Source organism: Dipodomys merriami, unplaced genomic scaffold, assembly GCF_024711535.1.
Source record: "Dipodomys merriami isolate MVZ:Mamm:240054 unplaced genomic scaffold, mDipMer1.0.p SCAF_30, whole genome shotgun sequence".
NCBI lineage: Eukaryota > Metazoa > Chordata > Mammalia > Rodentia > Heteromyidae > Dipodomys > Dipodomys merriami.
In genome coordinates this window covers 8,506,096-8,512,619 of record NW_027204493.1, presented here as the reverse complement: position 1 = coordinate 8,512,619, position 6,524 = coordinate 8,506,096, and positions in this window count along the sequence as shown.

The window sequence follows — 6,524 nt, the reverse complement described above, 5'->3', positions numbered from 1 at the left end:
AAGGGACATATTACTGGTTGGAAAGAAGTACATCAAGACATACAACACTTGATGATATGTTAATCGAGAATTTTTATTTCCTTCTTATTTTTCAGCAATTCAATAGTTTTGAAATAGAAATTTTAGCTGTGCATTTTCAATTTATTAGATTATTACCTTCTGTACACATGAGTAAAACTGTAAATAAATTTTCTTCAATAAAGCTTGATCCAATGGTAGAAAAATAATCATAATTCTCTTCCTTGAAAATACAGCAAAATTCACTGGTAAGCAAAATTAATAATCACTATTTGATATTACAATTATTCTTTAATGGAATTGTATAATGATCTACAACAGCTAATGAAAAACTCCCTCCAGTCCCCCACCTCTTTTAGTCCCTAATGTTTTTTGAAAAAAGGTTTCCCAGAGTTTTGTGTCAGAACAAGGCCCTTGAATTTTAATTCAAGCTTGATTTCTCCAAACTCATATTTCTTAATAAGATTCAGGGTATTTTCCCTTATAAAGCAATTACTAAACGTTAGGGGTGGCACTCAAAGGTAGACTACTTGCCTAGAAGGCCAGAGGCCTTGGGTTCCATTCTCCAGCACTGTCACAAACAAACAAAAATTATACCACACGCTATTTATTGCATTCTCTCCTTTTTTTTGACACTCTACCCTAGAAGCCAAATCATCTCAAGGTAACTTAATTGTCCCTTCCTCCAATTTCCTATGTCTAGAATTTTCAGTGGTGATATATGTGTAGACATATCTGGATATAAATATACACCTATATCGTCTTTGCTGGCCAAGCAGGTGACAAACTGGTGACTCAATGCTTGTTAAATTCTTCAGTGAGCAGCGGACTGCTTTATGAGACTCGAAGCTCTGCTTGATCCCATGTGCGCAGGGCAAGTGAAGGTTCCAGTTCCTTCTATGGCCTGATGCCAGTTGCTTGATGAACCCGAACCCAACCTGTTGGGCTGCTGGTGCTGGTCCCGGAGGTCGGTCTGGGGTCTTCTCCTCGTCTCCCCTCCTCGCTGCCCCCGCGAATTCACCCTCTGGGTGGGGGGAGGCCCAGCGTCCCCCACTGCATCTGGGGTCCTCCCAGGCCCAACTGAAATGAAATGCTGGGCTGGGGGTGGGAGGTGAGAGAATTTGCCGGGGAAAACTATGGAAGGACCTGGGACACCCGGAGGAGGTGCGAAGGAAAGAATCCTCGTGGAAAAAGCGGGAATTCGAAGGGCCCAGAAACACCATGGAACTCACCAGCTCGAGGCTCTCAGTCCTTCCGGCCCCTGCCTCCGCCCTCTTGCGTCATGTCCGGTCCATCCCTCACTGAGGCCCTCCTCACGGGAAGCAAGTTCCCTACAACCACCGTTCCGGCTTTCTTCTGGTCCGCTTTCTCCTGGCCCAGGTGGTGCCCTGGTCTGGTGTCCTCTGCCACGGCGTTAGTCCTTAACTAACCTGATCTAGCTCCTATCAGCATCTACAGCTTCTTAGCAGAGGCCATGTGGTTCAACATACACCCAGTGAGGCATTTATGGCATTGATTTGTCTTGATCTGTGAGTCAGCACCTTTGAAATGATAATCCATATTTCGAGTCATAATTTACAAATAAGCCTTTTCTTTTAAAGTACCAGGATCAGTAGATTTCTCAGCTAGAGACATGTCTTTCTTGGCTTAGTGGTTAAGGGCAAGAGATGGACTCTTGTGTGGGGTCAAGCCCCCATGCCTTTATTTATCGATGAGAGAGCATGAGTAAATTCTTAATTTAACAGGCTTCAGCCTCTTTATCTGTGTAATAGAGAATAATGGTGTCTAAACCCGGCACCACTGTCTCATGCCTGTAATCCTAGCTATTTAAAAGGCTGAGATCTGGGGATTTGAAACAAGTCCAGGCAGGAAAGTCCCCTGAGACTCTTATAGCTAACTAATCACCAAAAAGCTGGAAGTGAAAGTATGGCTAAGTGGTAGAGCACCAGTGGTGAGCAAAAAACCTAAAGGATAGTGCCCAGGTCCTGAGTTCAAGCCTTCACAATTAGCATACACAAAAAAGTTTTTATTTCATCAAAGTAGATTGTTGTGATAATGAAAGGATTCACTCAAAAGGTGCACAACAAAATGTTCAATATTATTATAATTTTTAAGTGTTGCTTCACAGTAATTTGAAAGTACATCATTAGTACTTTTAAAGTTTATATACTGCCAACAAATTTTATGTGAGAGATGCAGGATTTACTTCCCTTAATTTGAGTTTTCTATGGAATTTGAAAATTGGCAAGCAAGAAAACAAAACTGCTACAAGATCATCCATATTCATTATTTAAAAGGTAGCATAACTGAGTGCTAAATCTAGATCAAAGTGGGAAATGTGGGATACAGCCCTCACTCTTCTGTTCAAGTAAGTTTTCTTGACTTTAGTAATGGCAAATGGCATCTTAAGAATAAATGTCTATTATTTTCCCAATAAAAAAGAATAAATGTCTACCTTCACAAAGGCCTGGGCTTAATCTCCAGAACTGCAAATGTAAGCAAACAAATAAATGTCAAAATTGCTTATTCTACAAAATCAGCACACTTAAAATATTGCCTATAATAATTGTATTATTTGAATCAAGTCCATTATAAAACTCATCTAAAATATTCCCTTTCCTGTTGTGATTTCTGGATTATTTGTGGCGTTATCAGGCTATTTGAAGTAATGTGTTATATCTCCTAGTATGCTCTCTCTCTCTCTCTCTCTCTCTCTCCCCCTATAGATAGATAAACAGATCTGTACTAGCATATACATACATATCTCATGATATTCAACATAGGTAGGAGTATTAGGAATGAACCAACAAACCAGATATAAGTCAACACACTTTACTTGATTTTTATGGTTTGTTATGGATCACAAATTTCACTTTAAATTGAAAGATGTTAGCTTTTTATTTTTGTCTAAGAATCCCAGTGGATTCAAAATAGGTCTGCCAGTGAGAAGCTACATGAACATTCCATGTTTGTATTTTTTAAATGGGAACACCTTTTACAGTTGTAGTCAGTTTTGTTTCTGAAATATCACCTAATTCAGAAACACAGCATTGAGTATTTGCTCAGAAAAATTTCATTTTCTGGCTGGTCACTGGTTAAATATTTATTCAGAAATGGCCTGGGAGATGATTGCAGGGCAAAACAAATTACATTTTTATGCCATACTAACAAAGAAAGTAAAATTGGAATCTATTAAAAATACTCTAATTTGGAAAGGAAGTTTTTCAGATGCATCCAGGCCATTGGGAAAACAACCACAACCCAGAGCTATAAATTTATGCATAAAAGAATGTTAAGATAAGTAAAGCATTGACTTTTAAATTTAGGTTGTAGTCAGGGTTATTTATTATTCTCTTCCAAAATGTTTGTTTGCAAGGTACCAGCTGCCAAAGATTTGGTCACTAACGAGAAGAAACTCTGCTTCTGCTTTCCAGTTTACAGTCTCATTGGAGAAATTAGCAGTGGATCAAAGGCTGGTGTACTGACCATACTACTTTGGCATTAGGATCTTAGCTCATTACTGTAGTTGACATTTCTAATGTGCAATAATGGCAAAACATGACAGCATGTCTCCCATGTCCTGGCAAGTGTTTGGCAGTGGATTAACGAGTCTATTGAGTTTGTATCATATTGGTAAACTAAAATCTTTCAACATTCTTAAGTCCCTGTTGAGGACAGTTTCCCCAGCCTTAAGAAATTATCCAGTTATTGAAATTCTAGTTCAATCACATTCATTGATATTTATTTATAAAATGTTATAAGTAGGATAGAAATCCCCTACAGGTGAAATATAAATTCAAAATGGAAGTAAAGACTAAGAGTTATTATGGGACACAAATACATAGATCTATAGTCTATAAGTTTTGTTACATTTTTAAATACAGATTTGGCTTTGAATTCATACTGGCCAAACTGAAAATACATACAGGCTCAAATTACTTAGTTTTCCTTGTGAAAAAAAATAACAACAAGTTTTTCTAGAGGGAACAGAATTCCTGACTCAAACTTCTTAATTTATCAAATCAAGGATGAAATAAGAAGTACTTGATGATTTTAATAAGTATTTTTCTCAATATTAACCATAGAGATTAGTCAGAAATGACTTTATAGGGCAGTTTCTTGAAAGTATCTTTATTTAAAGATGATTGTAGGCTGGGGTATACTTCCTGACAGAGCACATGTGAAGCATACAGGATACCTTTGGTTTGATTGTGAGTAGAGATTTATAAAATGTCAGAGTAAGTCAGAGAAGAAAATCGTAATGAAACATGAGACCTGCTATTCAAAGTATAGTCTCTGGATCACCACCAACAGCATCTGGGAACTTAAATAAATATAGAATCTCAGACATGACCAAAACTACTGAATCAGGCACTTTGTTTTAACAAGATTCCTGAGTGATCCTTGTGCACATTAAATGTCCTAAAAAGTGTGGGTGGCATATACCTGTATTTCCAGTTACTCAGGAGGCAGATTTGGAAGATCATGGTTTGAGGCCAGTCCAGGGAAAAGTTAGGGAGACTATCTTAAAAAAGGATGAAGAAACAAAAGAAGGAGGAAGAGGAAGAGAAGAAGGAAGAGAAAAAAGAAAGAAAAAGGCTGGTGTGTGTGTATGTATTTTGTGTGTATGAAATGGTAGAATGCTTACTTAGCATGCTTCAGGTCCTGGAGCAGAGGTTCTAGGGGGGAAAAAGAATAAAACTTTAAAAAGTGTTGGTTTTCTAAGCACAAATTTCCAAGTCTTTTTATTTCTTTCATTTGACTTTTGAATACTGCTAGCATATACTCATTTACTTATTAAAGAAATATTGTTGGGTTTTAACTTGTGTGTATGTGTGTGTGTGTGTGTGTGTGTGTGTGTGTGTGTGTGTGTGTGTGTGTGTGTATGTGTTTCCATCCTGTGACTTGAACTCAGGGTCTGGGAGCTGTCTTTGAGTTTTTTTGCTCAAGGCTAGCATTCTACCACTTGACCCACAGATCCACTCTCTCTCTTTCTCTCCCTCTCTCTCTCTCTCCCTCCCTCTCTCTCCCTCTCTCTCCCTCTCTCTCTCTCTCTCTCTCTCTCTCTCTCTCTCTCTCTCTCTCTCTCTCTCTGTCTCTGTCTCTGTCTCTGTCTCTGTCTCTGTCTCTGTCTCTCTCTCTCTGTCTCTCTGTCTCTCTCTCTGTCTCTCTCTCTGTCTCTCTCTCTGTCTCTCTCTCTGTCTCTCTCTCTCTCTCTCTCTCTCTCTCTCTTAAAGTTAACTGGAGATAAGAGTTTCATGGACTTTCCTGTCCTGGCTGGCTTTGAACCGCGATCCTCAGATCTCAGCCTCCTCAGTAGCTAGGATTACAGATGTGACTTAGCAGCACTATGTTCAACATGTTCTGAGATGCATGAGAACAATAGGAACACACAGAACAGACACAACCCCAGTTCAAGAGGTAAAGAAAAAAAAGAGGTAAATAGATAACCAAAAAGTAAGTAATCATTATGTAAAAACTATAATAAGTGCAAAGAAAGAAATGTAACCTACCCATGGAGGATAACTTTCTGCCATTACAGTTATTCATAGTTACCCATGGTCCAAAAAAAAAACTAAATGAAAAATTCTAGAAATAGGCAATTCATGATTTTTAAGTTGCATGCCACTCTGAATGGGTAATGATATTATGTCACTTCTGTGTCCACCTTGGGACAATAATAATTATTTGTTCAGCATATAATTGGAATGTATCAAGTATTTATTTTACTTAGTTATTTAGTAGTATCCTCAGTTATTTGATCAACTGTGGAGGGTTTGAAATTCATGCATCCAAGAAACCATAATTTTATTTAAAACTTTGTATTATTCTATTAACAATTGTACTGCTTTGTATTAATTATTGTTGCTAATATCTTACCATGCCTTTTAGTTTTCATTTTTTCTTTTCTTTTTTTGTGTTCCTGGAGTTTGATCTCAGGGTCTCCTGCTTGCACGGGAAGTGCTCTATAACCAGTTGAACCATGCCTCCTCCCTCCTTTTTTCTTTGCCAGTCCCAGGGCTTGAACTCAAGGCTTGGGCACTGGTCCTGAGCCTCTTTTACTCAAGGTTAGAACTCTACCACTTGAGCCTCAGTGCCACTTCTGGCTTTTTCTGTTAATGCAGTATTGAGGAATTGAATCCAGGATTTCATGCATACTAGGCAAGCACTCTACTACTAATCCATACTCCCAGTCCCATTTTTAAAAAAATTATCTTTAATTAGCTGAGCAAAGGGATTTCAATTCAACATGTCAGTTTATGAGTGAAGTTTATCTTAATGTGACCTCTCCCATCATTCTCCCCATCTGGCCCCAAGCCCTCTCAACAATACCTAATTTATAAACTAAATGTATATATGGGGAGGTAATATTTGCAGTCATTTCCCAAACTTTACCATTATCTAGCCATACATAAACTTGTCAAAATAAAATAGTTGCAGAATGTATGCCTAAGGAGGAAAACAGGAGTGTGTGTGTGTGTGTATGTGTGTATATGTGTATGACC